The following is a 22,458-nucleotide window of genomic DNA, read 5'->3' as shown; positions in this document are numbered from 1 at the left end:
TCACTGCTGATGAGTTACATGGGAAATGTTCTCAAATCAGAAGAAATGCCTAGACTTCCCTAGGTTAAATTTGTATGGTTAAAATGTTATTAACATAAATATTTAAACAATTGTGTTCTGTATGGGAAGGTTCTAGACAATGGTCAATGTTTTTGCTGTTCATGATATGTTTCTATTTATCAGAGTCTTGATGTTGCTTAGCCCACAAGACAAAAGCAGTATTGTATTAGCACTCATAATTTCAGTTATTTTTAAAAAACATTAACTTGGTTGCAACTTTACTTTTTAACTCAAATCTAGTGTACCTCAGGCGGTAGTGTTATACTGGGGATTCACATCATCTATCTATCGATTTTATTAATCTATTGATATTTAGAAACTACTTTAGATGTACTGAATCTATTTACTTGATAATCTTGATATATTCTTGGTATATTCTAACTTTGGGCTAGGTATCTATGTTATCTAACATTTCAGGATTTTTATATGGTATATTTTCTTTGTGAAGTGTATGTTTATCTATTTTCATAAATTAGATGTAATCTCTACTCTTCTTTGAAAATAGGCATAAATCTTTGTGCTTACACATATTTTGTCAAAAACTTTTTTGAATTGACTTTGTTTGTTTTGCATGCCACGGAAACGATCAGAAATGCTTGTCAATTGCATTATTCTTGTAATGAACCCTCTTCGGATCATTCTCTTTTGAAAAATATCAACAGTGAGCAAACAATAGACATTTCTAGTCTTTTGTCATCTACAGAGAGCCTGTATGTTTTGTTTTACTCCTGATGCTTCCATGAAATCACCTGGAATCGGTTATAAGGCAGAGTGTTCCATCTTCAACAAATATTCTCAGATCAGATCCCTGTCTAAGAGCCTGGTGAAGCGGTACTCTTGGGTACAGACTGCTGATGGCATTGCTTCAATAATTATGAGATCATACCAGTGGACTGAGTCAGGAGTTCCAGACTTTAGTCAAGAAGCAGGTGTGTTCATGAGATGACTAACCCCAGATCAAGTGGAGCAAGAATTAATTACAAAGCACTGAATGAACTGAATAAACTAGATGGACATGGGCTTTGCTTGGAACTGTGCTGATGCTTTAATGCTCTGTTTTCTGGATGTAAGGAACCACTCTCTCTTTTCTCTCAAGCTATCTATCCCTCATAACAATTTATTAGACTGTGCTCTTGTAAAGCAGAAGGGAAACATTGATCTTTTCTGCCCTGACTCACCCGGTAAAATTTGGGGAACTCTTATTGAGGATTCCTGTTTTCGTGGCACCCTGGTTATTTGCATAGATTCAGTAGGAGTCTGTCCACCTTGTTAATAGGACAGAATTGGAAACACTGGTTATGCAATCAAGGCTGGCATTGCCTAGAATGTCATAGTTGAGAAGGATGCTCGTTTCATCAGATGTGACCAGACACTTTTTAGGAATTATGGTAGACTGTATGGGGCCAATGCTTACAAAGTCCCTCTTAGGGAAGCTGGCCTGGTAACTGGCTTTACAGGGTTCCCAGCCTTATAGGTGAGCAAGGCAGGCTCAAGAATCTTAGGATGTTTTGGGGACCTCAGGAAGAGAGGACTTCCCACCAAATCACTAGGTACTGCAGGTGAAAAATGATGGTGAAGTTTTGGCTTGGCTTCCTATCCTCAAGAGGCTTTGGAAAAATCCAATCTGAGGTTCTTTATGAAAATGTCCAGCAAAGCAAATAGAAGACTCAGGTGTTGACTTATCCTTGCTGCATCTGTGTAAACATGTCTAATGAGACCAGCCTTGTTTTGTGATCAAGAATAATCTTTCTTTGAGATTGTCTTTGATCAAAAGGGGAAAAGGGACTGTAAGAGCATTTTGTGTTTCAGTGGGAACCTAAGCATGCTCTTCTGGATCATCAGATTCTGACCCTATTCATTATCTTTGAGTTCTTTTGCACCTCTGTAAATTGCAGGTAACTGGTCGATATGCAAACTTAGTCTTGTCTGGTAACCAAGCTTTCTCATTTCCTGTGGAAAAACCCTTTTGGTGTTTACTTCTAAATTAGACTGCATTTTCTCACCTTGCACAGCTTGTCAACCCTTACCAAATTTTCAGTTCTTCCAGTTTCCTTCGATATTTGGCTACGAACTAATCTTAGCCTCTAAACAAGCTTTCCAATTTTTCTGCCTCCTTCTTGACTTGGAGTTACTGAGAACTACAAATTGATTGCCAGGTTTTTATTGGGACTCTAAAGTTGCCTTGTAACTCGTTTTTGCCTCCAAGATCTGAAAAGTTATCGCAAGCTCAAGCCTAAGAACTTTTTATAAAACTAGAAGGACTAATCATCCCAGCTGACCATTCATGGTCTAGATATTTCCCCAGATAGGCCACTGTTTGGACTACCAAGCACATCTGGTGGAATTCTCAAGTCATCCATCCTTATTGGGGTAGTAACCAATGCCATGGACAACACCACTGATACAATTGACATCTCAGCTTCAAAAAACTCAATGAGTGGTAAGGGACTGAATATATAAGCAAGCAATGGCCAGACCATATGCAAAAATAGAGCTCTGACCCACAGGCTCTATAGCAATTAGTCTAAGAAGACAAATACAACCTGTTCAACATCAGTCCCAAATCAGGACCTGGTTAATAATTGCCAACTTCCGTAATTTTTGCCCAGACTTCTAACTTAGGATGAACCATAGAAAGCCAAATATGTACTCCTGACCAATCACATAGGATGGCCCACTTCTAGTTAGTCCTCTAGCTTCTGCAAGCCAACATCTCCAATTAGGGCACACCTGAAGCCTTCCCTTTTTCCACTCTAGAGCTTTCCACTACTTTACCTGCATTTGAGTTTCTGCTCATCTCAGGTCTGAATAACATTTGTTTGTTTTCATTTCAGTGATCTTCATTTATTACCACAGCTTTTTCAGAGTTTCCATCAACACACAGTTTGCATTGACCATCACCATGGCCTCCAGTTTTCAACTGGGCACCCAGAACCCATTGTGTTTTATTGCTCGCTGCTTGTCAAGTCCACAGTGAGTGGTAAGTCAGCAGAGACCTGAACTCCACTCTCTTCCGGTTGAGTTCTTTGGTCGTTTCTTCTGAGTTTGGTATCCAGGTTTTGTTATCAGTGCCCACCCATTTGTTTAGCATCATTGGTGGAATCAAGCCATTCTTTTCATCCCTTTTTGTTGCATTTGTGTGACTGCTCTGTGGAGTGCTGCCTAAAAGTGCCATGTCATAAGAAGGAGAATCATATGATAGAACACAGATATGCCTTCAAAGCCTATTGTTCATGGCAGCCTCACAGACCAATGAGTTTGCTGTTCTTACCACAACTGCCCATTTGGACAAACTTTGTTGTAAGTTACCAGTAAAATTGGATGAGGTTCTCTTTCCATATCAAGTTTTGGTCCTGAGGGCTTTTTTTTTTTTTTCCTTTTTTGATTCAGAGAGAGCATTCTCTATGGTATTCCATGTGCCAGGAGGCACAGATTGTTGAGTCTATGTTTGGAGGTGACCAATCATGAGTTTGGGGTTTGAGATGTGCGCTGCATAAACATTTATTTCATTTCTACCAGCACTGCCAGCTTTCATGGGATCATCTAAAATCTCAGTTTTCTCCTGGGGAAACTGTTGCTTCATGTATCTACTCTCATGACAGTGCTTACTCTAGTACTTATCTTTCCAAATGACATTATTTTCCCAAGTACGATTTAAACCTTTAGTGGGCACTTGGGGTGAGGGGGGCATTTGGCTTCCACAAAATTGTTCTTTTGAAAGGTTCCTTAGAAAAGGAAGGAATACAATTTCTCAGTTCACATGGGCAGCATTTTTTGATTGGTATGCAGAGGCCTCCAAAGAAAGTTTAAATAGTATTACTTCATTCTTTGACCAAAGCTATGAGGAATTTGACAAATTTAAGCAACAAAGTAATTTCCCTAGTAAGCCCTCTTCTTCCTTGTCCTTTAGCTGCTTCCCTATATTCTATTCTCCCTCTTCCCTCTTATCCTTCCAATCTCTTTCCTTCCACAGCTCTGTCAAACCCTCTATCTGCTTCCCCTCATCCAGACCCTTTACCTTTCCCCAACTCTTCTAAAACCAACAAAGCCAGTTGCCTCTAAAAATGCATCCTTCCCATATGTTAGGTATGCAGAGAACTATGGAATCTAAACCTTGGATTCAAGCTGAATTAAGAGCTATAACGATTTCTCTAAACCTAGACAAGACCAGTAAATACTCATAAAAGAACTTAGAATTCTTTTTGGTGCATATAACCCAGAGTTACTTGACCTATATTAACTTGTACACATGTCGGTTGGAAGCTCAGATGCTGAATCCTATATGGCAAAACTGATTGGACCTACCCAGAATGTGACCTACAGGATCCCTCTTTCCACAATAAGCTTGAGAGTCAAAAAGGAGCTCCAAAAGCAGGGCAAAATCTCCTGAACACCATACATGAAACATTCTTAATAAACATTGATTGGGCCATCATTTAATCATGCAATAAAAGTTAAGACGAAACTATGGGATATTTTTTAGGATAGACTAAAACACATATCTTCCAAAACCATGTGGGTGTGAAAGAAGATGCTGATTGAACAGCAGCCCTTTCGTCTCATTTTGTCAATGGAGCTGAACCTGAAACTGGGCACCTAATTCAAAGAAAGAAATTAGAATAGGAAATATCCCTGTTATCTGAACTAAAACACCTGACATAACATTTTGAAATGGCTTTAGGATAAAAATGAGGCAATACTTAAACTTGTGGCCCTAAAGATCAAATAGCTAAGTAGATCACTTCCCAACCAGGCACCTATTGATAGGGACACTTGTAGATTTTGTAAAAAGAAGGGGCACTGGAAAAAATCGTCTCATCTTAACAAAAGAAAAAACCAAAACAAACAAACAAAAAAACCCCCCTTCAATTTAGATCAATAAGGAAGGAAAATGCATTCAATATTCTGGATTACTTTTAAGCAAACAAAGTGAATTACAAATATAAATGGCCAACCTCACTAATTCCTGGTAGATAATGGGTACTACTCTTTCTATGTTAAATACTACCACCATTATTCAAACTCTTCCTCAGAGAAAACGTAGCACACAGGAGAAGGTATTTTAAATAATCCACAGCCCTTAACTGTAACCCTTGTATCCTTGACTGAAAAACATTCCTTGTTTTGTTCTGTGATGCCACCCTTGCAGAGTTAATAAGTAGTTAATAAGTAGATATATATTTTGCAAATGGGCTTTGCAAATGCACATGAGAGGAACTATTTCTTGGGATTTGAGAGGACTCCTCTATTCATAATCAAGTTGTTTTTGCTCTGGATATACCTTTACCTTCTAAATAATATTTAATGCATTCCTCTGATAAAGATATTGACACCATACCTGACACTTTATGGGATAAAAATTCCAGCATCGGAATTGGAATGGAATTGGAAGAGAACATATTAAAATTCAAATAGATCTTACCAAACCGTCACCCAAACTTTCCCAATATTCTTTAAGGCCAAACAAAAAGGAAGAGCTCAAACCTATATTTAAAAACCATATATTCAAAAATCTTCTTATGGTCTGTAGTAGCCCTTGTAACACTCTTATCCTGCCAAAAAAGAAACCAAATGGATGAAGATATAAATTGTTCAAGACTTCAAGACCATCAACAAAATTTTTATCTTTTGTTTCTGTGTAGTATGTAATTCAGATAGCATACTGTCATCTATTATGCCTACAGTCACTTTCTTCACTGTGGTGGATCTTTGCTTTGCCTTTTTCAGCATGTCTCTAGATCAAGAGAGTCAACACCTTTTTGCCTTCCACCAAGGAGGGCAACGACATCCCTGGGCAGTCATGCCTCAGGGGTGCACTGAAGCCCTCCACTATTTTTCTCAGGTCCTTAATCAGGATTTATAAGATCCAAATTTCCTTTGTGATTCAGTTCTGACACAATATAATATATAATATAATTAATATAAATCTCTTACTTTGTTCAGGGAACAAGGAAGCTTGTAAAAAGGATCATTTGCTTATTGTCAGCCTTAACAGGAAAGGAACATGATGCTTCAAAAGATAAATTACAAATGTTCCACAACACAGTCCTTTATTTGGAAATGACCCAGCTAAGGAAGGGAAACACTCTCCTGATAGATTAAAGACTATCCAAACTTATTCTGGACCTCTTTCAAGGTGACAACTGGGAGGATTTCTAGGCTTAACTGGAAATTGAAGGCAACGGGTACCAAACTTTTCTGTGATTGCAACACTTCTTTATAAATTGTCTGAGTCTTCAGTAAGAGACTCTGATCTGGGAGCCAATTCAACAGGTCTTCTGTAACCTAAAGAAGGCCCTATAATAACCTCCTTCCTTAGGCACTCCTAACTACAAAAGCCATTTCATCGAATTATGCAGGAACAATTTGAACAAGCCCTTTGGGTTTCATCTCAATTTCATAGGAATCATCAAAAACCAGTTTCTTACTATTGACTCACCCTTGACCCAGTTGTAAAGGCTTTTACCCCTTGACTTCAGGTAATCAGTGTCATGGCAAAACTTGTCGATGCTTCTGCTGAACTAGTTCTAGGCTCTCTACTTAACCTCATGGTTCCTCATGCAACACAGACATTACTATTGACTGAGAACACGCAGCACTTTTCAGCCAACTGGTTAACGTCTTAAGAGATTCTGTTACTCTCTCCTCTCACATTACTCTTCATCCCTGAAACAACCTGAAACCTGCCACTCTCCTGCTTCTAAAAGAATGGCGACAAGATAATTGTCTTACTTCAGTTAGGGATCTTTCTGTACTTTGCAGATGTGCAATGTATTAGAGATCCCATTGAGAAATCTGACCTAATATTATTTGTTGAGGGACTATTCCTCAACTGAGACGAGGTTATCAAGCAGGATAAGCTATCAGTGACTTAAGAAGATTGTTCTTTAGAATATAGTCCTTTACCTCAAGTAAAATCAGCCCAGATGGCAAAACTTACTGCACTTCCTAGAGCTTTTCACCTAGCTAATGGTCAGAGAATAGACGTATATACAGATAGCAGATCTGCTTTTGGAGTAGCACAAGACTCTGGGATCCTTTAATCATAACAAAGGGGGTTCTCAGCTCTGCTGGTATCCTCCTAAAAATGGACAACAAGTTAAGGAAATTTTAGGTTCCTAGAGGGATGGCTGTTATAAAGATTGAGGCCCATGTAAAAAAGAGATAAAAACAGAAGCTAAAGAAAATGCTCTAGCATCTCATTATGCTAAAAATGCTGCCTTAACCAAGATTATGATCCTACCTAAACCGTCAAAGGATATATCTCTGGAGGGTTTCCAAAAGGCCATTAAAAATATCAATATATAGTATCTGATTTTGAAAAGGAAGGATCTGGTTGCATCTTTTACTCAGATAATCTCTGGCACTCTCAAGATGGCCACCTGGTTAAATCAGATAAGTTCAAATGGATATTAATTAAATTTCTTCATGAAACTACTCATCATGGAATAAATGAATTGATTATTATCTTAATACCGGTGAGAAAACTTTAAAAAGACAGCTGAGGTTATTTTCAGGTCATGAGTCACCTGTCAACGACTTAATCCTGGAAAAATGGTAAAGGGGAGACCCAGCCGGGACCCTCAATGGCACTTTGAACACCTTCAGATGGATTTTAACTAGCTTCAGCCTATATGGGATTTGAATATGGTTTAGTATATCTATATTCAGGATGAGCTGCAGCATTTCTTCGCTGAAAAGCTACAGGCCTTATGGTTACTAAAAAACTGCTTGATTTTTGTGTTTTCAACCTGGAGCATCTCGACTTTTATATCAAGTGATCAGGATGCACACTTAACTGACAACCTTGTGAGAAAATTCTATAAGATGTTACCCTAGCTTAAAAGTTAGGGTTAGCCTGGTGATGGGTACGTACTGAATGGAGCACTGGGTGTTATGCGAAAACAATGAATCATGGAACACTACATCAAAAACTAATGATGTAATGTATGGTGATTAACATAATAAAAAAATTTTTTTTAATTAAAAAAAAACAAACCATACCGTTCTTATCACCCACAAATCTTCTGAAAAGGTTGAAAAGACTGGTGGAAATCCTTAAATTTAATTAACGAAACTTTCAGAAATCCTTGAGCTCTCTTGGCCAAAAGTACTCTCACTAGCAGCTCTTATGGCCATACAATTCACTCCTTTAGGGACACATCAGTTATCCCCATGTGAATTGGTAACTGCAAGATAAACACATTTGAGAATTTTACCTCCGATATTAGATTCCACCCTACTGCATGGTGAAATGGCAAAAGATTTACGAGGACTCTTATATGATACCCAGTTCTATCACCAGTGGTTAAGAGTACCTCCCCAAAACATTTTTCCAAATCTTCGTGATGTTCAACTAGGCTATTTTTTCTATTGGAAGATACATCAGAGGAAAACCACTGCCATTGATCTCAGTGGAAGGAACTTTATCGGATACTATTAACAACAAATTAAACAGTGAAATGCCAGAGAGTCAATGCTTGGTTTCATGTTTAACAATTAAAGAAGCAATTAAGAATTCCACACCATTGGAAGGTTACTCTAACTGGGGATTTCAAATTGAGGACACTCAGAGATCTTGTAGACCAAATGATCTTGGGAAGGATACAGCTCGCAGAATACCTTTGGAACAAGCAGGTGGCTTCAGACAATGAGTAGTTTCTGCCTAGAGTGTTGGCCCGAGACCTGTCTGATTCCTGTTTTATCTGTCTGCTAATCATCATTATCTTTATCCTATAGAGTCTTGGTTGTCATTCCCACATAATGGCCTTTTCTCTCCTTTTTTCCTCTCCTTATGTAATTGTTAGGTCAGAACATATTCATTCTAATGCCATCATCAGACTATCTCAAACAGTAGCCACTGCCTTCAGTCTTATTGACAGCTGGATATGCCATCTATCGCTGCATTCCATTATAAAACCTCTGGGCAATTCCAGTCTCACCAAATGGGACCATGAGGAACGGTCTAACGAGACTATACAGAATGATGTTTCTATTTCCACCTACATGGAAAAATGACCTTAAACAAATAAGCCTGTGACTTTATCAGTGTCTATGTGTGAAAAAGCACCAACTATTACAATGTATTAACCAGACCGTACATAATTTTAAACTTTATTTCCCACAATCTTCTCAGGGCAATGGACCAAATGCTTGCCAGAGGGATGAAATTAACAGGGATCCAAATATGTAACCCAAATGATATAAGGCCTTTGTTTTGACCTTGTGACATGTATAAGTCATTTTTCCCCTAGATCTCATGTGTCCCTACTGGTGCTACATTGTTTGTGACCAGGAAACCTGACTCTGTTTCACACTAACGCCTTTAAGAATAGTAGTCCAATATGTGTCTATAAAGAGAAACCCTAATTCTATAAATCACTGCAGCTAGAAATTCCAACTCGGACAAAACCTTCAAAATGAAGCCACTTTTGATTATTCAGGACATGGCTGTAGGAATTACTGAATCATTGTTCATGATAATATTCCCATCAGTGGGAATCACACAAATAGAAAAAGGTGTAAGAAACTTAGCACTAGGGGCGCCTGAGTGGCTCAGTTGGTTAAGCGACTGCCTTCGGCTCAGGTCATGATCCTGGAGTCCCAGGATCGAGTCCCGCGTCAGGCTCCCTGCTGTCAGCAGGGAGTCTGCTTCTCCCTCTGACCCTCCCCCATCTCATGCTCTCTCTCTCCATCTCATTCTCTCTCTCAAATAAATAAATAAAATCTTTAAAAAAAAAAGAAACTTAGCACTAATTTGCAGAACTTATTAATGATACCATCTCTTGCTTAGATGGAACACAGATCAGTTTCAACTCATTGGCGTGATGGACAATTGCATTGCTATAAATTTCTTTTTGGCTAGTAATAGTGGTACTTGTGCTATTGCTAATAGTTCTTGCTGTACTAGGATTAACAAAGCAGTCAGGGTGGAACAGGCTATACATTGCTTTAGGGAGAAAGCTATTTGGCTTTCTAAAGTCAGTCCTCATGGCTGATGGTATTTGTTTTCTTGGCTTGGGTTGGGCAACTGGGATTTGTTTTGAAGCATTTTATAAGGGATTATTAATTGTTCTTGTTTTTGTCATCTGGCCATTATGCTGATCTGTTGCATTCCATCCAGAACCTTGAATGTTCTCACACAGCTGCTCTTTCATCAGATAATCCCAATGAAGAAAGATCAGGAAGATCTTTCATGTGGCTGACGATGGAGGCAACTAACAATCTCTGAGCAGTGAAGATCTGGATCACTAGCTTTCCCTGAACTGGTCAACTTATTGCAAGTAAGTTAATGGCTGAAAAGTAAGAAATGGTTGAACTAGGTGACTGAATATGCAAATAGGCAATAACCAGACTATCTATAAAAATAGAGTTCTGATCCACAGCCTCAGTAGCAATTAACCTGGTAGCCAAATCACCATCTCTGCAGCAACTGACCCAATGGTCAGATCTTGGTTAATAACTGCCTGCTTCCCAAATTTTTATCTCTCATTTCCAATTTAAGACCAACTATAAAAAGCCAAAAATGCTCCCCTAATTTGTTACATAGCATGCCCTAATTCTAGTTAGTCTCATTCCGACTTCTTCATGCCAACAGCTTCCTATCAGGGCATACCTAAAGTCCTTCTTCCCTTTTAGTCTACTATACGGCTCGCCCACTAATCTCCCTGTGTTGAGTCTCTGCCAAGTGTAAGTGATGGTGGCTGACTCCCATACAATAGCAAGCTCTGAATAAATAGTCTTTGCTCATTCTCATTTGGGTGGCCTTCATGTATTTCCACATCAGTACTGCTTAATCGAAAGATTTTCTTCCACCAGCCTCTTGGAATCCATTAAACCTGTGACTCACAGGGTCGACTCCTAGTTATTTGCTTTAATTCAATTTTTTATATTAATATTTTCTCTTTTTCATTTCAGGTATCCCTGTTTAAAAGGTCTGGACTTCAAGATTCTGAAACAATTGACCTTAGCTATAACCTCTCAGCTGACGGTTCAACTTATTTTATAGGAACAACACCAACAAAAGTCCTAGAGAGATCCTGCCTTGTCTCACTCAGGAGGTTTGTACTTTAGTTGTTCAGAAACCTACTATATTCCTTCATATTGAGCAAAAGGAGGGATTGACAATGTTGGACTTTACCTGAGCTCGGTATTCCTGGAAAACAGTGATGGTTAATCAGTCCCCCCCATCTTTTGTGTTTCAGGAAAGGACTTACTGAAAAGAGGCATCACTCTTCTCCATACAATTTATATAAGACTCCCAGTCCATTCCTTCTCATGACTCCAATAAGAGTTGTGTGTCTAGGTGTCTGTGGACAATTAGTTTTTGACAAAGATGCCAAGACCATTCAATGGGAAAAGAATAGTGTTTTCAACAAATGACTCTGGGACAACTGGATATAGTCACATGCAGAAGAATGAAATTGGATCCTTATCTCACACTATATAAAAATTAACTCAGGGTGCCTGGGTGGCTCAGATGGTTGGAAGTGTCTGCCTTCTGCTCAGGTCATGATCCCAGGGTCCTGGGATTGAGTCCTGCATCGGGCTCCCTGCTCCTTGGGAGCCTGCTTCTCTCTCTCTCTCTGTCTCTCATGAATAAATAAATAAAATCTTTAAAAAAAAAGTAAAATGTTTAAAAAAATTAACTCAAAATGGATAAAAAAATCTATGTGTAAGAGCTAAAACTATGGAATTCTTAGAAGAAAACAGAGGTAAATCTTTATGATTTCAGAAGTGGCAATGGGTTTTTAGATATGTCCCCAAAACTTAAGCAACAAGAGGAAAAACAGATAAATTGAGCTTCATCAAAATAAAGAAATAAAAGGCATTCAAATTGGCAAAGAAGAAGTCAAACTCTCACTCTTCACAGATGACATGATACTTAATGTGGAAAACACATAAAACTCCCCACCCCCAAATTGCTAGAATTCATACAGAAATTCAGCAATGTAGGAGGATACAAAATCAATGCACAGAAATCAGTTGCATTTCTGTACACTAACAACGTGAATGAAGAAAGAGAAATTAAGGACTCAATCCCATTTCCAATTGCACCAAAAACCATAAGATACCTAGGAATGAACCTAACCAAAGAAGTAAAAGATCTGTACTCTAAAAGCTACAAAACGTTTAGGAAAGAAATTGAGGAAGACACAAGGAGATGGAAAAACATTCCATGCTCATGAATTGGGAGAATAAATATTGTTAAAATGTCTATCCTACCCAGAGCAATCTGCAAATTCAATGCAATCCCTATCAAAAATACCATCAAGGTTGTTCACAGAGCTGGAACAAACAATTCTAAAATTTGTATGGAACCAGAAAGGACTCCAGATAGCCAGGGGAATGTTAAAAAAGAAAACCAAAGCTGGGGGCATCACAATGCCCGACTATATTAGAAAGCTGTGATGATCAAGAACAGCCTGGTACTGGCACAAAAAAAGACACGTAGAGCAATGGAACAGAATACAGAGCCCAGAAACGGACCCTCAACTCCATGGTCAACTAATCTTTGACAAAGCAGGAAAGAATATCCAATATCCAATAAATGGTGTTGGGAAAATTGGACAGTCACATGCAGAAGAATGAAACTGGACCATTTTCTTACACCATACACAAAGATAAACTCAAAATGGATGAAAGACCTAAATGTGAGACAGGAATCCATAAAAGTCCTAGAGGAGAACATAGGAAGCAACCTCTTCAACCTCGGCCACAGCAACTTCTTGCAAGACATGTCTATAAAAACAAAGGAAACAAAAGCAAAAATGAACTATTGGGACCTTTTCAAGATAAAAAGCTTCTGCACAACAAAGGAAACAGTCAACAAAACTAAAAGGCAACCTACAGAATGGGAAAAGATATTTGCAAATGACATATCAGATAAAGGACTGGCGTCCAAGATCTATAAAGAACTTATCAAACTCAACACCCAAAAAACAAATAATCCAGTCAAGAAATCGGCAGAAGACGTGAACAGACATTTCTCCAAAGAAGACGTACGAATAGTCAACAGACACATGAAAAAATGCTCCTAATATCATTAGGGAATGCTAATGCTCCTAATGTCATTAGGGAAACACAAATTAAATCCACAATGAGATACCACTTTACACCAGTTAGAATGGCTAAAATTAATAAGACAGAGAACAACAAATATTGGCGAGAGGGTGGAGAAAAGGGAACCCTCCCACACTGTTGGTGGGAATGCAAGCTGGTATAGCCACTCTGGACAACAGTATGGAGGTTCCTCAAAAAGTTGAAAATAGAGCTACCCTATGACTCAGCAATTGAACTACTGGGTATTTGCCTCAAAGATACAGATGTAGTGAAAAGAAGGGGCACCTGCACCCCAGTGTTCACAGCAGCAGTGTCCACAATAACCAAACTGTGGAAGGAGCCAAGATGTCCTTCAACAGAGGGATGGATAAAGAAGATGTGGTTTATATATACAATGGAATATTACTCAGCCATCAGAAAGGATGAATACCTACCATTTACATCAACATGGATGGAACTGGATGGTATTATGCTAAGTGAATAAGTCAATTAGAGAAAGAAAATTATCAAATATGGTTTCACATATAGGTGGATTATAAGAAAGAGTGCAGAGGATCATAGGGAAATGGAGAGAAAACTAATGGGAAGAGATCAGAGAAGGATACAAACCATGAGAGGCTTTTGACTCTGGGAAACAAACTGAGGGCTGTGGAGGGGAGGTGGGTGGGGGGTAGGGTAACTAGGTGATGGGCATTAAGGAGGGCACGTGATGTCATGAGCACTGGGTGTTATATGCTGTTGATGAATAACTGAACTCTACATCTGAAACTAATGATGTACTATATGTTGGTTAACTGAATTTAAATAAAAAAATTTTTTGTGCTTCAAAGAATACTATCAAGAAAGTGGCAAGACAGCCTAAAGACTAGATATACTTGAAAACTGTATATCTGATAAGGAAATTATATCTAGAATATATAAAGAATTCTTACAATTTAGGAATAAAAATGACAAATAATCTAACTCAAAAGGGCAAAGGATCTGAATAGACATTTTTCCAAGGAAGACATACAAATGGCTGATAAGCATATGAAGATATGCTGCTGCTGATTAGTCATCAAGTAAATGCAAATCAAATCCACAATGAGCTACTACTTCATACCCACTAGGTTAGAATCAAAATGTAAGATAATAACGAGTGTTGGCAAAGATGGGGAGAAACAAGAACGCGTGTGGACTGCTGGTGGGAAAGCCAAATCACTACGTTGGAAAACAATCTGACAGTTCCTTCAAATGATTAAATGTAGATTTACCATATGATCCAGATATTCCACTCCTAGCGATATAGCCAACAGAAATGAAAACTTAAGTCTACACAAAAACTTGAACACAAATGTTACTCCACAATATTCATAAGAGCCAAAAGGTAGAATTAACCCAGAGCCCATCAATTGTATATTTGGATAAACAAAATATGACCTGTCCATACAATGGAGTATTATTTGGCCATAAAAAAGAATGAAGTACTGACATAGGCTACAACATGGACAAACCTTCAGCACATTATGCTAAGTAAAAAATGCCAGTGACAGAAGACCACATATTGTATTATCCACTTATACGAAATGTCTGTAATAATAAAACCTTAAAAGACAGAAAATAGGTTAATGGTTGCTTAGGGCTGGAAAGGATGGTAGGGGGGAAGGTATGGGAGGTAATAGCTAAATCACATGTTTTTATTCAATTGAGGTGATAAAAATATTCTAAAATTGTAATGATGGTTTCAGATTTGTAAATAAAAATAATTGTACATTTTAAATGAGTCAATTTTATGGTATGTGAATTATGTCTCAAGAGAGCTGTTAAAACAAAAGAAGACAACTGGCCCATGTTTGCAGATGTTTAGCTCTTTGTAGCCTGTTTCCTGAATATAGGAAGCTGGGAGGCCATTTTGACAAAATCCCTTTTAATTCAAATTGCCAGCATTTTCACTAATATGAGTCTCAAAAATTTTGTGGGTTTACATTGTTGGTGGGAGTGCAAACTAGTACAGTCACTCTGGAAAACAGTATGGAGTTTCCTTAAAAAGTTAAAAATAGAGCTACCCTACAACCCAGCAATTGCACTACTAGGTATTTACTCAAAGAATACAAACGTAGTGATTCGAAGGGCACCTACACCCCAATGTTTATATCAGCAATGTCCACGATAGGCAGACTATGGAAAGAGACCAGATGTTCACTGACAAGACGAATGGATAAAGAAGATGTGAGATATATATATATATAATGGAATATTACTCAGCCATCAAAAATGAAATCTTACCATTTGCACGATGTGAATGGAATGAGAGGGTATTATGCAGAGTGAAATTAGTCAATCAGAGAAAGACAATTGTCATATGATTTCACTCATAGGTGAAATTTAAGAAACAAAAGAGGATCATTGAAGAATGGAGGGAAAAATAAAATAAGATGAAATCAGAGAGGGAGGCAAACCACAAGAGACTCTTAACTCTAGGAAACTAACTGAGGGTTGCTGGAGGGGAGGTGGGTGGGGGATGGGGTAACTGGGTAATGGGCATTAAGGAGGTCACGTGATATAATGAGCACTGTGTGTTATCTGCAACTGATGAGTAACTGAACTCTACCTCTGAAACTAATGATACACTGTATAATTGATTGAGTTTAAATAAAATAAAATTTTAAAAATTTCATGGGATTTTTATGGAGTTGATGAAAGTTTCACTCTACGATACAACAGCTGCATCCGTAATTATTTTCGAGTCAGATCTTCTAATTCTGACTCCCTAAGAGGATGCAGAGGGTCAGACCTTTTATCTTCCTGAGAGCATCTACTATGCACCACCTTCAGTATTACATGAGATCTTAATAAAGGTTTTACGGTTACCCTTTGCAATACGACAAACCATACCAACATCCAGTGAATTAAAACAATCATGATTTGTAATATGTCTGATCATTAGTTTGGAGAGTCCCATGCTGATTCTGCCCGGATTTGCATATGTGTTGTTTCAGCTAGAGATTTAGCTGGACTGGAAGGTGCAAAATGACCTCACTCACATGTTTGGCCATTGGTTCTGGCTTTTGGCTGAGATTCTTCAGTTTTTCTCTATGTGGCCTCTCATCTGCCAGTAGGCTAGTTCAGCTGCCTTCCCTAACTGTCTCAGGGAAGTTTTCTGAGAGAAGAGAAATAGAAGACACAAGGCCTTTTAAAGCTTAACCCCAAAAGTTACATTATGTCATTTCCACCATATTCCACTGGGCAAAGCAAGTTATAGGCTAGCCTCGATTTGAGAGGTTGGAGAAACAGACTCCGGAGCTGGACAAGGGAGAAGGCAAAGTCATATTGTAGTACAGTGTTTTACTGAGATAGGAGGGGTTAGGGACATTAAACAATCTACCGCAGTCCTTACAAGGATTTTGGACTTTATCCTTTAGTGCTTGGGGCATCTCTGAAATGTATTAATAGGAGGGAATTATATGATCAGTTTGTGTTTTAGAAAGATGATTGAGGGCAGTGTGAAGATAGAAGAGAGGAAAGAGAAGTTCGGCAAAATGTATTTAGAAAAATAATGAAATCACCCCTTTGGAGATGATAAGGGCTTGAACAGACGTTGGAGGGGATGGCTTGTAGACTTTAAAATCGGACTCAGTGTTAGGCAAGTGTCTAGATTTTATATAGCATGGCAACTCACTATACCATGATTATATGTATATGTAACTCACTATACCATGATTATATGTGTATGTAAATTATTGTATGTATACCTATACCATTGTATGTATACACTATACCATGATTATATGTATAAGTAAATTATATATAACATTTCTAATCATACATAGTATGTGATATAAACTATATCAAGTGAAAACAAGGGAATAATGAGCACAGAGTTCGGGATGATGACTATCTTAGATGAGGGAGGTCAGCTACCACAAAAGCTCTGGATTTGTGATTGGGTGGTAGGCTCATACATGCCTATTATATTGCTCAGAGAAAGAGAGAAAGGGAAACAGATAGTTGTAAACCAAAGACGTAAGTGTAGTATGAAACAAGGATTGTTCTTTATATATCTGATCCATGAATGAAAACAAGAATGGTAACCTGCCTTGTGAATCTCCAGTAAAATGGATTAGTATGCGCTACGCGGCATTTCCAAACTCGCTTGCTCTGGAATCATTTGTCCACAGATGAATTGTGGAAGGTGCCATGGCACTTATCATTCACAGACGCAGAAATCGAATTTATGAGATATAAAATACACTTGCTCTTCTTTCGTATTCTGAGTTTTATTTCTCTGTTTCCTTTCTCTTTCTTTTTCTCTTTTCTTTTCTCTCTCTTTCTTTCAGTGATCTGTTATATTTTTATTAGCTAATAACCAGTCAGTAACATTTAAAGAGGACTGAATACTTTAAAAGGTCCTGTGAATACCATAGAAGAGTAAAAACCATATTCTAGTCTCCAGACATGTGTTGTCTAATACAATGGCTATAAGCCACCTGTGGCTTTAAGCACCTAAAATGTGGATAGTGTAACCAAGGAACTAAATTTCAAATTTTATTTAATTTTAATTAATTTTGTTTAAAAGTTAAAATATTTTTCCATTAAATATAACTATTGTTTCAGTAGGATTCTATTTCACGTAGAGTCTTGAAAATTTAACATCCAAATTGAGATGTGCTACAAGCATAAGATACACACTGAATCTGGAATATGGTTGGACAGATTTTATTTTAATTATTTATTTTTTAAATTAAAAAAAGATTTGATTCATTTATTTGATGGAGAGAGAGAGAGAGAAAGAGCAGAAGCAGGGAGGCAATGGCAGAGGCAGAGGGAGAAGCAGGCTCCCTGCTGAGCAGAGAGCCCAACATGGGGCTCAATCCCAGGACCCTGAGATCATGACCGGAACCAAAGACAGACACTTAACCAACTGAGCCACCCAGGCGCCCCTGGACAAACAGATTTTAGAAGCAAAAAAAAATCCATTCCATTTTGGACATGTGGAAAAGAGGACGTATTATAAGGAAAGATTATAAAATATTTCATTAATAATCCTTTATATTTATTACCTGAGAAAATGATAATTTTTATATATTAAGATGAATAAAATATATCTTATATTTTATTTTATTATTAAATATTATTTCTTAATATTTTAATATATTTATTAAAATTCCATATGTTGCTCATATTTGCTTCTATTTGACAGTACTGCCCTGGTAATTTTTTATTTCTCAGGCACAAACTTCGATACACTGTAGTTGCAATGTGCTCGCATGAACACCAAAAGAGAAAAATATCCTTCTTTGGCTTTCTGACTTTTACCCTGTTAGCTGTCACTGACTCTCCGTAATGTGCGTCGTCAGAGCCTAGGGTCTGTGAGGGCAGGTCTAGGGTAGGAAGTGATCACTGTTTCTCTGTAGCATATCTTCCAGACAGACAGCCCTCATGACTGATGAGAGGCCTCTGCTTGACTTCTCTGCTTAATCAATCTTGGCAACACTTTATTGCTTGCTTGACTAAAACATGGTGGAGACTATTGCTTTAAAGAACCTTTGTCAGCTCTTTGCAGAGGAGAGAATGCTCAGGGCCACACACGTTACCTGTGTATATGCCAGTGATGAAAATGGCAGGAGTGATGGGTAAGAAAAATAAAACTAAGAAACGTCAGAGCTCAAAAGTGCCCCAAGCCATGGAGTCAGGGTGTCACCCAGAGGACCAGCTCTGCCTTGACAGGGCCTATGCATCTCCCCTCTGATCCTCTCAGAGAGGATCCTCTCAGAGAGGAGATGCATAGGCAGTCTGGAAAAGGTGTTGTGTATACCTCCACAGACATATATAATTTTAAAAATTTTGCCCTTCCAAACAAAGACCCACACAATAAATGGTCTGATTGCTTCATTTAACAAACATTTACCCAACGCCTGACGCAAGCCGACGGTTTGGTTGTAGATGAAAGAGAAAGAGAGGAATCAAGGGTAGATTCCAGGTTTCTACCCTGAACAACTTGGCTGTGCCATTTTCTGAGATGCAGAAGTGTCGGATCCACGTTGGAGGACATAGAAACGAAGAGAGCCGCGGTGTGCCTGCAGATTATATAAAAATCTCCTGGGTGATACTCTGGTTTTACTTCTATTCTGTTTTGCTTTAAATCTTCTCCAGATGACGCTCCAGGGCAGCCAGGGTTGAGACTACTGGGACTTCATGGGGTCTGGAAGCAGCTTTCAGAAGCAAAAAAGATCCGTTCCATTTCAGACATACGAAAAAGAAGAAATGACACCGTCCTGAACTGAGTCAGATTCAAGGATCAGAATCCTTGCCTCAGCTCTGCAATCTTGCAGAAGTGCTGCCCCATTTAGCCTCAGTTTGCTCACCTGTAAAATGAAAAGGTTGGAGTGGAGGGACAATCTCTTAGGCAGCTGTTCCCTAGATGAGTGTCTTTGGCAATATATTCTGAGCGGTGCATGGTATGGCACAGTGGTTAAAAACAGGGATTTGAACCCTGCTATAGGAAATCCCCAATTCCGTGATCCCAGACATTTCTCAATCTCTCTTGTGATTGATTTCTTTGGCTGAAAAAAAAATGGGTCTCAATCCCTAACACCCCAAGTTGTTACAAAGCCTAAACAAATTGATATCTGTAAAGTTCTTAGCACAATGACTCTCACCAGAGAGTTGGTCAGTAAAAGTAGCTTATTATTGTTATGTCCTTTTATGCTCTTTTTATTTATCTTGCCTGGTTTTGTTGATTTTACACATTTGGCTAATTTCTCTAGATTCACAAGGACATAAGTTCCCCCCATGCTTAAACGAAAACATGAGATTACAAAAAACCTCCACAATGAACGGAATTAATTATCATTCATTCTCCGCCCTCAGAATCTGTAAAACTGTACTTGAATAGTGGAATTATCCCTGGGAGCTTTCTAAAGCATTTTAAGTACAAAATCTTTACTTATAAAAGGGGAAAATAAGTCTCCCGTAAGAATACATTAGTTCATTTGCAAAGTACAACAGTAGTAATTGCTTTATTCACTTGTAACAATTTCACCATCCCAAACGTACCCACAAACACATTTTTCCATCTGGAAGTCTCACTGCCAGAGAGCTTGTTTACATATTTTGCAAGGAGGGGAAGAGAAAGGAATGGATGTTTATTGCATTAAGCCGTGTGTTGTGCTTTTTAATGAAATTCTTAACAGCCAGGCAACATTTTGAATGTATAGACTCTTTCGACCCTTAAAAAAAATCTATTTTAGGTATATGTAGTTATTTATGTCTTAAACTGGGTGCTGAGTGCACAGATTTTTATATACTTTTATACTGTACTTTTTCCTACATCTACGATGTTTCATTCAACTTTTGTTTTGGCAATGGGATCTGCTGCAGGACCTCAGTCGTACAAGGAACTATGTTGCTTCTTGGTGCTACCCTCAGCACCATACATATTTATATTGGGGGATAAATGCTAAATGCAGGTTTAGTGCCTGCCCAGGAGGCATTCCTGGCCTGCTGGGAAGTTTCTGAGGCAACATCAGTAATCACCCCTTCAGTTAAAAACACACTGAGAAGTTGTATGACGCGGAGTGCAGTTCTCCATGCGGGAGCCTGGTTGGGCTAAATAGTTTTGGATTCAGGAGGACCGTTTCCCATCAGGAAGGCTGGAATTAACTAGCCACAGTCAGCACGTCCCACAGAAGACAAATGCCTCTCCAGTAACAGCCCTTTCAGCTGGTAAATAGACCTGACATTTAGGCATCTATTGCTCCTTTTGCACTAATAAGTCTGACTGGAAGCCCAGAAATCATTAGAGGAGTGAGAGCTTTTAATGAGCGCTAGGCGAAGAGTATGGTGGAAAAAACACATTACCTGCAGTTAGCAGCACCAAGGATGCTAATGTTAAAATTTATGAGAAAAGTGCTTGAGGAAGGTCTGAGCCATTATAAAAGCTAGGCATAATTTCTGTTTTAGAAAAAAAAAATCAGATCATTCTTTTAAAAAGGTCTACCCTAGAGTTTACTAAAACTTCATATTAGGTTTTATTCTAGATTATTTTCCCCCACCCCTTCCTCGCCACAATGGTCAAAGCTTAGGCTGAAGAACAGACAGTGGGACCATGTTGTGAGCTGATAAATGTATTCACTGGTTTATTTTTCTGCAAAAAAAGTGTATGATGGGGGCGCCTGGGTGGCTCAGTCATTAAGCATCTGCCTTCGGCTCGGGTCATGATCCCGGGGTCCTGGGATCGAGCCCCGCATCGGGCTCCCTGCTCGGCGGGAAGCCTGCTTCTCCCTCTCCCTCTCCCCCCGCTTGTGTTCCCTCTCTCGCTGGGTCTCTCTGTCAAATAAATAAATAAGTAAGTAAAATCTTAAAAAAAAAAAGTGTATGATGTTCTCCCAGCTGTCTTATCAACTAACTAAAGGCTGTTGATTCTCATCCATTCTTTAACCCATTCATTTATTTAATGATTCACTTAACAGACATTTTAAAATTCCATACTTACAGAGCACCTGGTAATCTGATGTGTGAAGAGATTAATAAAATATCTTATTTTCTCAGAGAGTTGAAAACCCACACACCATTTACTCTCTTACATAGTGAACTGATGCACAAACAGACCTGGGTTTGAGTCTGGTTTCCCAGTTAATGCAGGTTACCCATGAAATATGTTGTACACAGCAGAGCACTTCTGAGAGACAAAAGGGGTGCCATCAGTAATTGCTTTTGTTATCTACTGCTGTGGAACGTGCTACCCTAAAACTTAGTGGCTTACAACAGGGATTATTAGTATCTCTCACCATTCTCCTGTTGACCAAGCTTGGCAGGGTTGTTTGCACTTGTAGTCTTTCCTATGGTTTTTGGCTGGGGTGGTGTCATCTGAAGGCCTGACTGGGCTGGATGGCCAAGATGACGCCTCATATGACTGGCAGTTGATGCTGGCTATTGACTGGGACCTCCACTGGGTTGTCAACCTGAGCACATCAGGCCTCTTCACGTGGCATGGGTTTCTCATAGTATAGGAGCCGGGTTCTGAGAAGGGGCATCCATACAAACAACTGTTCTAAGAGACACAGGTGGCAACTGCAAGTCTGCACAAAGGTGATGCCTAGAATGGCAGGGTGCTACATCCACAATGTTCGGTGACCAAAGGAGTCCTAGCATAGCCTGGAGCTAAGGGGCTAGATGAATAGACTCTACCTCTTGGTAGGAAAGTGACACTTATATTCAGGAGGAAATGAATGACAGTGGGTGGCCCTCTCAGAGAGAATCTATCTCAATAATTACAGTAGGAGAAGAGATAGAGCCCAGGACTGTTCTAAGGCTTGTCATCCAACCTCAGTCTCCTTATCTGTAACATAGGGTAAT

The 22,458-nt window shown here is 38.8% G+C and overlaps 1 long non-coding RNA gene across 7 annotated transcripts in view; it reads left to right on the top strand.

The window, feature by feature from the left end:
• The window catches only part of LOC114211139 (uncharacterized), a 35,986-nt gene extending 21,102 nt beyond the window's left edge, over positions 1–14,884 (top strand). For 5 of the 7 annotated variants that reach the window (XR_003609665.2, XR_015768084.1, XR_003609663.2 and 2 more), the window contains 4 exons: positions 2,895–3,040; positions 10,221–10,343; positions 10,978–11,120; positions 11,265–14,884. This is a non-coding gene — a long non-coding RNA (uncharacterized LOC114211139). Of the gene's footprint in view, positions 1–763; positions 990–2,894; positions 3,041–10,183; positions 10,344–10,977; positions 11,121–11,264 lie in introns of all 7 variants that reach the window. The other 2 variants (XR_015768085.1, XR_015768086.1) reach the window with 2 other exon arrangements.
• Positions 14,885–22,458: the final 7,574 nt, after the last annotated feature.

The sequence above is a fragment of the Eumetopias jubatus genome, unplaced genomic scaffold, assembly GCF_037043125.1.
Source record: "Eumetopias jubatus isolate StellerSeaLion01/CBP00866 unplaced genomic scaffold, mEumJub1_p1.0 scaffold_4, whole genome shotgun sequence".
Lineage (NCBI taxonomy): Eukaryota > Metazoa > Chordata > Mammalia > Carnivora > Otariidae > Eumetopias > Eumetopias jubatus.
The sequence above is the reverse complement of the archived record's forward strand: the minus strand, read 5'-3'. Positions and strand labels throughout refer to the sequence as shown.